Source organism: Humulus lupulus, chromosome 2, assembly GCF_963169125.1.
Source record: "Humulus lupulus chromosome 2, drHumLupu1.1, whole genome shotgun sequence".
NCBI lineage: Eukaryota > Viridiplantae > Streptophyta > Magnoliopsida > Rosales > Cannabaceae > Humulus > Humulus lupulus.
The window spans coordinates 112,860,615-112,872,098 of NC_084794.1; the positions used below are offsets into that span (position 1 = coordinate 112,860,615).

The following is an 11,484-nucleotide window of genomic DNA, read 5'->3' on the forward strand; positions in this document are numbered from 1 at the left end:
AGAAGTAATTAAGCTCCTCAAGAGATAGTAAAGTTCTGTAGAACTCGCCCAGAGCTCCTCGGAGTGTAGTCTCCTCCCAGTAAGTCATATCTCTTTTTAGGTGTGGATGTCTCCAAGTGAGGCCACGTCCCAAAGACCACCCTAGTAGTCCTCTCGCCGTCTTGACCCGATATTCCTCTAGGTCAAGGAATTTTTTCCTCGAGCCTAGAGAGGGTGTCAGGTGTCAGTCACTGTAGCCTTGGGCAACCACAAGATCATCTGACAAATTTTTGGGTGTCTTGAGTAGTAGTGTCAAGTTTGTACACTCGACAATCGACATTTCTCACAATGTTGCCTGACATAAGAACACGTCAAACTGCATTCTGACAGTGTCAGGGACATTCCTCCCCTGAAAGAATGGGCTACGACCTATGAATTGGGCCCCCTGTAATCTTCATAGGCCCACTGCAACCGTTACCATATAAAGGTGTTTTAGTTTGGCTTTTAATCCCACTCATATGGGAATATTCTTGTAATAACTCCACATTAAGAGAGTTAACGACCCTCAACCTCTATAAATAGGGTTAGGGTGCCATTGGAAAAGGGTTCACAACTTCTTGTATTCATGGCACTCTATACGATGCCTGAGAAAACCTCCATTGAAGTGTGCCATCACATGCTTCAAGAACATTAATACTAAAGACTTGTGGACTAGGTTTGTTTAATAACCTGAACCACGTAAAATCTTAGTATTAATCTTCTTTATTTTCTTTAATTTCTGTTATGAAGTTGACAGCGAAAAGGACAGTCAACAACTATCACTATGATGAAATAACAACTCACATATACATTTTTTTATTATCAAACATATCGTATGATAATCATATAAACATACATTTGCAATAAAACATATTGTATGACTAGAGACATGATAATAAATTTTAATATCAACACAGGATGATGGTTGAAGACTGAATCATCAATTTCAAATTCCAACAAATGATTATTGCTAGAGACCCGTGATAAAATTTTGAACCTACAAATAATTATAATTATAGACTCATGCTGATAACATGTTATAAAACTATTAAGAATATTAAAATATAAAGGGTAAAGAAAAGAAATAGACAGAAGAGAGAGTGAAACTTTCATGTATTATTTGAAGGGGGAGTGAACGCTTTATATACAGATAAATATAATCTAAGAAAATCAAATACCACAAATACAATTAGATATTAATACTAATATTTAACTTTGGGTAACTTGGTGATTCTCCATTGTTATGGATATCTATATATATAATATTTATAACTATTATTATTATTATTATTATTATTATTATTATTATTATTATTATTATTATTATGTCGTGATTAAAATAATCTGTAAATTCACTCAAAAAAATTGTAAATAAAAGTAAGACTTATACCTATTTTGTTTAGTTAATACTAAATGACAATTTGGTAATGCATTTGACCAATCAGTATAAAAATCTTTCTTGAGCATGATTTGTCATTTTATTTTTTATGTGATTAGAGTACTATTATCGTCCCCTATTTTTATTATATAATAAAATATAATTAAAAAAAGTATTTCATATAATAAAATATTAAAAAAATAGTATTTCATATTCTAAAAATTAAAATCCATTTTTTTAAATATATTTAAATAATTCTAAACTAATCATATTTTTACCATAATACCTACATTTTGTGAATAATCTCATTTTAAGTAAATTACCATTTTGGCTACCTCAATTTAAGCATATTATCAAGTTTTTTAATGCTGCATATTACCAAGTTTAACCATGAATTTCGAAAGAAAAAAAATACTAAAAAAATACCATAGCTTAAATGTATAAATATATTTATTTTTTGTAAATATAATTCATAAAATTTAGGGATAATACCGGCTAAACTCTTTGTATAGTTTCATTTATTACAGTTAACTCATCATGTAAAAAAAATTAGTGGCAAAACTTCAGGCCTTCGAGGATGCAGCTGTTGGTCCTTGTGCTTTAACTCTGACTAGGAACTACGTAGCACCACCTAATAAGTGGAAAAAATTAAATTTTTATTAAAATAACATAATCTTTTATAACCTATTTAACTTTTAAAAACCTCAGTAAAATTTTATAAATTAAAGCCTTTATTTTAAAATTAATCTAATTTTAAAACAATTTAACTATTAAAAAAGGTTAACATTAACTACAAATCCCAAGTAAATTATGGAAGAAGAAGAATTTAAATCACAATTATTAACTTAAACACACATACAAAAATTTAAATCACAATTATTAACCATTGATTGTAAAAACATTAAACAAGTACCCAAAACATCAATAATATTGCAACATCAAAATTCAAAATTATCAATCTAAAATCATGTAATACACCAATAAAAAAAATAGTGCAACTGAATTACTTAATCTAAACTTAAGAACACAAGACCGTGAAGCTTGAGAACTTAGATTTTAAACGACACAAGAACATCAATAATTTCATACTAATATTAAATAATTATGTGAAATTGTAACCAGATTTCCAAAGAAAACTTAATAACAAAATAAAGCGGATTTGGTGGTGTCTCCCCGTTGCATCCCACCCAAGGTGGCCAAAATGACGGTCTTCTCGTTGCCTTCCACCCAAGCCATATTGCGTGCATATCTCCGCTAACAGCGCTCATCAACCTCATCCCTAAGCTACGAGTGAAGCTTGACCTTGCCTCTGCCTAGATCGTTGGCATCCTTCATTCAAATTGTCGGCCTCCCTACGATCAAATCACCAACTTCCCTCAGAGATCAGCTCCAAGTCAAGCTCTCCTCCTACCTCAAGCCATCTCAAGACATTAGGTTTTTTTTCCTATGAATGCAATATTTAAGTTTCAGTTTTGTAATTTAAGATTTTTTTAAATTAGTATTGTTTCTAAAAAAATTTAAATTGTTTAAGTAAAGCTTAATGTTTTAAATATGTATTATCGAATTGTTTTAAATTTGTATTTTCTTAGAATTTTTAATTGACTTTAAATTATTTAAATTTTAAATAAATTTATAACGATTTTAAAAATATTTAGTAATATAAAAATTTATTTTGGCCAATCAAGCACTACAACGAGGCTATCATAGAGGTCCCTAGTTAGAGTTAAAGACTGAGGACCAACAGCCTTGACGACGAAGAGTTTCGCCACCAAATTTTTTTACATGAGTAGTTAACTTCAATTAAATGGAACTACAAAAGGAGTTTAGCTACTATTACCCCTAGAATTAATTAACAAAATATAAACTTTGAAATAAATTAAAACCAAAAATAAAAATCTCATAAGGTATGAATGTCGGTTCAGAAAACTCATTTTGCATTTGGCTTCTTTTTCAAACCTAATTAATTTGTTTTCTTCTAAAAACAGTCCAAATAATGTCCTAAAATGGACTATGTAATAATTGAACATTTTTTGGCATTGGTATCATTCACCTTATGGATTGTTATAGGCATGTAACTTCCATTATTAATGCAAGAAACTCCGAAAATATTGGCTTATGAAAGACTATGAATGCATTTTACTTCCTTGAAGCCTATGAATGGAGAGCCCTTCCAATTATTTTGACACATATTCCACTACTACATTGAAGGCTTTTGATGTCAATCTTTGACTGACATAAAAGGTATTATGTTGGATAGGCAACAGACATTGTTCCGGGCCTCTTTCGGCCTAACATCCACATCAGCAATTTCCGATGCGTGGCCACATGTATGCTATATTTCTTGAAGTGAGTTTTTTGGAGAAGTATCATCCTGTCAAGGAATAATCTATATCTGAACCATTAAAAATCTAAGGAAGGACCTCCAAAACCCTCTGTGAGTCCCCATGGCATAACTTCTTAGGAAGTCCCCGAGGTTAGGCTTAGGAAGAACGCCCTCACGTAAACTTTTCGGAGAGCCTAATGCCTGTTGCTAATGGCCTAGCAAAATTCTCGGAGATCTGGGGACCACAAAGGATAAGCCCTGCATGGACTCCATTGGGGAAGTTGTCGTGGGTACCTTTCCTTTAAGATTTTGGGTACCACTCCCTTTTTCAAGCTAGAAGGTCGCCCAATTAGGCCTATCACAGAGGGACACATGTGGGATGTTAATCATGTAACGAATAATTCCCACAAAATGTTGGAATGAATGTAGTTGTATATTTCATTAAGGATGACACCCCATTTGTTACCCTCATGCTGCCTATAAATAGGGCATGAATGGGTCATATGTAGGGATCCAAAACCCTAGATTTAGACTCCTATTTTTACCTTGGAGAAGGAAAAACCTATGCCCCATTTGTAAAACCCTAAAAAGTTGTAATTTTGGTGAGCTTTTCTTAATACAATTGACTCATGGACTAGGCCTTGTTAATGACCGAACAACGTAAAAACCTGCTTGTGTTTTGATTTTATTTCTTTCTACCGGCTCTCTTCTATTTTTGTTAATTGATCGAAAATCAAGTCAACATTTTGGGGCTTTCATTGAGAGCTGTAGAAAGATAGTGAAAACCTCGACAATGGTAGACACGTGTAACCAATCTCAAGTGAACCCTGATTGGCCTCCACAGGAGGAGAGGAAAAATGACCTTCCCTCATCGTGGATCCCCCAAAAGTGGAGGAGAATGAGCTGCCACCATAAGATGAGTACGACGGCTATGAGACGGAGGATGATTTTATTGCTGACAAAGATTACCTTTTGGAGGATGGCATATGTAGCTCTACGCATCCTCAAAACACGAAAGTAATCGACCTTCGAAACTAGGTAGGAGCGCAACATTCGAAGTTAAAGGCCCAGCGAGCCAACATGGCACTGTGATGGACAACCTCAACATCATGCGAGGCGCGTTGGCTGCCCATGGGATCCCTATGGATCCACCAACTCAAGAAATCCCTCAAGGCCAACACGTACCCTCGGTGGCCCCTCCAGTACCAAGTGCCCAATGGAATGGAGCTCAGAGGGCTCAAGAAGTTCTCCAAAAACATGTTCCAGAGCCCGGAAACCCTATACCATGACCAAGGCCCCAACAAAGAGCCCAAAGGTCGGTTATTGTGCGATCCTCAGGTACTTTGGGAAAAACGAGGACTAGGAGCTTGCAGGGATGGCTGAGTTCCCCCACATCATCCAAACATTAGTATCTCTGTCAATAATGACTACACAAATGATGAGAACAGTAATGCTCCACTAATCCAGGGTTATTACAATGTGTCTTTAAAATAGTGCTTAACTCGTTAAGCGAGTCATTTAAGGAAAGGTTTAGGTATTAAAATTTTCGTCAAAAGGAATAAAATTTTCCATTAAAACTTTAAATGTTGGCAGAGGATCCCAGAAAAAATTTCAAACCAAACGTAATTACAACAAAAATTACAAAAGTATTTGGCCTAAGTGGCAAAACTTGACTTATATTCTAAAATCCTCAAAAGTGTCTCAGTCGTGGCGGCTGAGCAGGCCGAGCGTGTACTCACCACTCCAAAGCCCTCATGGCTGGTCAATTTTCCCATTGCCCTTACCTGCACCATAGGGCACCTGTGAGCCAAGGCCTAGTAAGAAATCCCAACATGGCATAATAAATAAGCAATTATACATGAATAGCAAACAACATTCTTCACAGATAATAGATGAACTCATTTCAGTAAAAAATTAGTTTACATGGCCTATGCCAAACGAGGGGCCTCTCCTGACACTAATCATACAACCATATGCCGAGTGAGTGCGTACAACACCCCACAATGGTTCCGCATCATCATGACCTACATCTGCTTGTATTACGAAACACGACCTATGCTGATTAATCACAATCAATTATAATGCAAATAAGCACAACAAACACTACTGTACATATAGGGTATTCAATCTTAATAGAATCAGATATACAGTCATAATTACATTCAAAAGTAATATGCCCATGTCTTACTCTATGTGTATATGTCAGTTTTCTTTCTTCAAGTCTACTACAAGAATTAGAATGACCTCGAGTGTAATCCCCTCACGAGCCTCTCGAAAACCCTAGTCCAACAATATATCATAGGTTTAGTTTTCTCATAAACCCAAACCAATCAAACTTTTGATAAGCCTTAAATACACTACAAGCAAGCTCAATTAGGTCCTAGGGACCTTAGCTTTTGATAGCCTAAGGTTACCCCTAGAAATTCCTTGAAAAAATCCATAAATATGGTCGATCGACCACCTGGACAAAATGGCCAAGCCTGCCTGAAAACACAAGCCGGCCGACCGAGTGCCCTAGGTCGGTCAACCGATGAAAGATAGAGAGCAATTCTCTGCATTTTTCATAATTTTGAATATCCCCAAATTCGACCAATCCTTCTTCAAATGCTAGAATTTATGCACCATGACAGTTGTGCAAGCTAACACGGTTAGGAGCTTCTTGGGATTAGAAGGGTATTATCAACATTTGGTTGAGGGATTCTCCATAATAGCCACACCGTTGACTAAGCTGGCGTGTAAAAAAACAAAGTACGTTTGGACATATAGATGTGAAAATCATTTCAACGAGTTGAAGCAGCGACTGATCACCACTCCGGTACGGAGTCTTCCATCAGACAAGGAGAAGTTTATGGTCTATTGTGATGCTTCGAGGTAGGGTTTGGGGTGTGTATTGATGCAAGGTGGAAAGGTGATAGCCTACGCATCTAGACAGCTGAAGAAGTACGAGCAGAGGTATCCCACTCATGATCTGGAACTGGCAGCAGTTGTATTCTGACTTAAGGTATGGAGGCACTACCTGTATGGAGAGAAGTGTGAGATATACACCGACCATAAAAGATTAAAGCATTTCTTTACTCAGAAGGAGCTATATGCGCCAAAGGCATTGGCTGGAGTTGGTGAAGGACTACGACTGTTTTATTTTGTACCAACCAGGGACGGCCAATGTGGTGGCCAATGCATTGAGTCAAAAGGGGCCAGGACAGTTATTCAATTTAATACAGATATCAGAAAAGTTAGCTGAAGAGATGATGAGAGCATGAATTGAATTAGTAGTCGGTTAGCTAGCCAAGTGTACCTGGTCGTGTCAAGTAATAAATATGCACACAAGTGTACGTGGTCATGTCAAGTAATAAATTCTGGAAGAACTGATATCGTTCCATAGAGACTATTACCCAATTACCAATAATTGTTCTTTAATTTCTATTTGGCAAACAAAATTTAGATGAACAAATCTAATTATAAAATTCTAAATAACTATGGACAAAATAACTAATCAAAAGATGAAAATCACTATTAAAAAGACCTAGGGTATTAACTTCATCAACTTTTCATTCTACTAATTTTATTAATTAGTTCTAAAAAAAATTCTTCCTATTCTAATAGCAGGTTAACATAAATCGATTCCTATTCTTTTTCAAGATATAAGATCTCATCCTATATACAAGATTTCTACATCTTTGTGATAAACTTAAACATGTAGTAGGCATTAAGCATAGAAACCTAATTACTACACAAGCAATACAGGTACTTTCGTCCAATGTGCAACCTATGTCTATATAACAATAGCATATTCAATTCTCATCTTTCAAATTTTGAATCAAAATCATAAATCCAGTAAATATTGATCTGGGATTTACTAGCATTAAGCAAACATTATATAGATTAGAATAGAGAAGAAAAATCAATAGAACATCCTAATTAAATTAAATAGAAATCCAAGTGACTACATTAAACCCTAGATAAAAATGTTTAGTTCATATTAGACATGACTAAATCAACAAAATAATAATTCAAAAACATAAGATTCAAAAACTTGAAGAAGAAAAAAAAATATGAAAGTGCAGAAAAACTAGTCTAAGAATCAAAATTAGTCTCTAAAAACGTAATTAAAATCTGACCTAATTTCTAATTAAACCCTAAGTCTGAATTTATAGTTTAAAAAATCACGAATCCATTGTTTTTCATAGGCGGGCCGCGACTTGGCCTTCCCTAGGTCGCGGCACATGTCAATTTTAAAGCCCCTCCAAGTCTGCATATGTCTTCAGGTGTCGTGACTCAGGCACTATCATGTCGCAGTCTGTGTCTTTGATGTCCCTCTGATTTAGCCTCTGACTTCCCCTCGCATCACGACTTATAAGGACAAGTCGCGGCTCTAACTCCCTTCAGCATCTTTGTGTTTTTAACTTGCCTAGAGTCGCGACTCTAAGCTCCTAGTCGTGACCCTAATTCCATTATTTCTCAATTTAAGCCTTTCAACCTCATTTCTTCATCAAAAACTAATTTTTACTTGTCCTTAGCACCATTTTGAGTCGATCAACCACAAAGAGCTTCGTTTTTACACCATTTTCTCTTCATTTTACATTTTTCTCATGATTCAACGCACCAACCTACAACAAAGACAAACAAAAGCGTAATCTTGCACAAAACAAACATAAAGACTCAAGATTACCACAAAACACACATTCTAAAACAATGTATCAAATATGACAACAAAAATTGGGCAGCACTTCCTCTAATTTATTGTACTTTCCTCAACTGATTAACCCCAAAAATATCAACTCAAAGACTAACAGTGCAGTTCAAAAATCTAATTCAATCCCTTAACACAAAATTACTTCAATCAAAACTTCAAGAACATTAAAAAGGAACGTGCCTTTGAATCTTGTAGACTGCCCACTCTTCAATTTCTCTTTCAATTTTTACTATGACCAATAGAACAAATTAGGATTAATGTAAATGAAAGAAAGAAAGAAAGAAATATGAAATTAGGGATTAGTGGATATGGCTTTAGGGTTATTTTAAGTAGAAAGAGGATGGAAGAAATGAGAGATTTTCAAAATAACTTGTGTAGGAATGAAGGAAATTTTGAAATGAGAGGTATTGGCAAAAAAAAAAGAATTTAACCTAAATTTCCCTATATGACAAAGGCGCGCCGCGACCCAGGTAAAGCAAGTTGTGGCCCGCATCAATTTTTCACCAATCTCTGTTTCCCAGGCGCCCGACCCAGCCTTATCAAGTCGCGGCCCGCCTCCTTTACAAAATTTTGTAGGCTCTCTGACTTGTGTTGGAGCCGCGACTTATAAGCTTAAGTTGTGGCCCGCCCCCTCCTTCAATTTCCATACTTTCTAACTTGTATTAAAGCTGCGACTTACTCAAGTCGCAACTTGACCTTCAGACTAATTGGAAAACAACCTTTTCACGATTTGCACGATTTTTTTTTATTTACAAAAAATAAAATAAGCAAAAATAAATAATTAATTAAACTAAAAAAATCTTCACAAATCCAAAATGAAATTGTTCACTAATTAAAAATTAAGACAAAAATTAAAATAAAGTATAGGAATGCCTCCTCTAGCGTTTTCGTTAACGTCATTTAGCCAGACACTTTTCTTCTTTCATATTCAACTTGGATCAAGTCCTCCCTTCACATCCTTGAGAGCCATAGTGTCATGAGTTGGCCCTCGTTTCTTATTATTATAAATTGGTGGAACTTTGCCCCACTCATGTAACATTCGAATCCTTTCACTGAAGAACCTTTTTAACCGATGATGCCCCTTTTTCATTCAAGTTTTAACCATGGATCTTTTCTTAGAGACTTCCAACTTGTTCTCTCCTTGTGTTACCATTTCAACTCTACAACAAGTTGGAATTTCCGTTGCTGAAAAAACATTAAATATTACCTCCTCTTTTTGCACTCCCAGCTTTAGCTCACCCTTTTGTTCATCAATCAAAGCCCTACCAGTAGCCAAGAATGGCCTTCCAAGTATTATTGGAATATTTTCTTCTTCTTCCATATCAAGAATAATAAAGTCCGCAGGAAAGATGAATTTATCCACTTTCACCAATACATCCTCAATTACTCCACGAGGATGATTAACTGGTCTGTCTGCCATCTGCAAAGACACAGTAGTTGGCCGAGCTTCTCCCAAATTCAACTTCTGAAAGATTGATAGAGGCATTAGATTTACACTGGCCCTAAATCACATAAAGCCTTTGTTTCTACTGAACCTGCTATAGAACATGGTATATTGAAACTACCAAGATCCTTAAGCTTGGGAGGTAGTTTCTTCTGAAGTATCGCACTGCACTCCTTAGTAAGTACCACTGTCTCATAATCCTCTAGCTTCTTTTTCTTCCAAAAAATTTCTTTCATAAACTTCACATAACTTGGCATTTGTTCAAGTGCCTCAACAAACGGTACATTAATGTGTAGTTTTTGAAAGATATCCAAAAATTTAGAAAACTTCTTATCAAGCTTATTCTTTTAAAACCTCTGAGGATATGGAATCTTTATATTGTGATCGATGCATATTTCTGGTTGCTTCTTTGATTTCTCAGTAACATCAGACCCACTCACTTCATTCTCCTTGTCAACCACTTTTGGCTCTTTTAACTCCTTGCAACTGCTCAAGTATATTGCATTGCATTGCATTGCTCTTTTGGGTTTACCTCAGTAGTGCTTGGTAAGTTCCCTTGAGCACAGTTTGTCATCAAAGTAGCCAATTGCCCCATTTGTGTCTCCAAATTCCTGATAGCTGCCGTGGTTTCGGTCATGAACTGGTTCAGTACATCGAGCTGAACTTCAGGGTGTGTTGTTGGTTGGTTCATTGGAGGATGTGGTGGTGGGTGAGATGGGCGTGGGTTTGGATCATAATAAGGTCTAGAATGTATTCCTAAGTCAGTTGATGATGGGTTGTTGGGGTGGGTATTGTGGATACTGCGTTTGTAACCCTTGATTATTTTTCCAAGACAGATTAGGGTGATTTTTCCACGCATGAGTATATGAATTGGAGTAGGTATTGGGTGTAGGTCTTGAAAAGTTACCAATAACATGTGCCTATTCCAAAGGCATATTATTTACATTTGTTGAGCAACTAGCTGTGCTTGAGCATTGTTCATAAGAATGTGATCCCCCACAAATCTCACAACTCATGACATTTTGTACTTGCATAGCTTGTGCGGCGAGGTTATTCTGCTGCAATTGCTTGGTTAGAGATGCCACTTGAGCAGTCAATAAAGCAATAGGATCAATTTCTAAGACTCTTGCTACCTTCTTATTCTCACGATTAGTAAGCCAATTATAGTTATTCATGACCATCTCTTCCAATAATTCATGTGCTTCATTAGCGCTTTTTCTCATAAACGCTCCTCCCAATGCTGCATTTATAATTGTCCTTGTATTTCCCCCTAAACCATTGTAAAATGTATGAACCAGAAGCCACTTCTCTATTCCATGATGTGGGAATTTCCTTTGCAACTCTTTAAAATGTTCTCATGCATCATATAAAGACTCCCCATCCAGCTGATGGAAGTTACTAATCTCTCCTCTTATCCGGGATGACTTCGCAAGAGGAAAATATTTACCAAGGAATTTCTTAGCCAAATTGTCCCAAGTAACTATAGAGTTGGCTTGTAATGAATTCAACCAACTCTTAGCTCTGTCTCTTAATGAAAACAGGAATAATGTTAATCTTACAGCATCATTACTCACCCCATTCATTTTTAATATCGCACACGGCTGTAAAAAATTTATGATATGGATATT

The 11,484-nt window shown here is 35.9% G+C and overlaps 1 non-coding gene across 1 annotated transcript; it reads left to right on the forward strand.

Annotated features, from left to right (window-relative positions):
- The first annotated feature begins 11,167 nt into the window (after positions 1-11,167).
- On the forward strand, positions 11,168-11,272 carry LOC133820223 (small nucleolar RNA R71). Its single transcript, XR_009886648.1, has one exon. It is a non-coding gene; the product is annotated as a small nucleolar RNA R71 (small nucleolar RNA).
- The last annotated feature ends 212 nt before the right edge of the window (positions 11,273-11,484 follow it).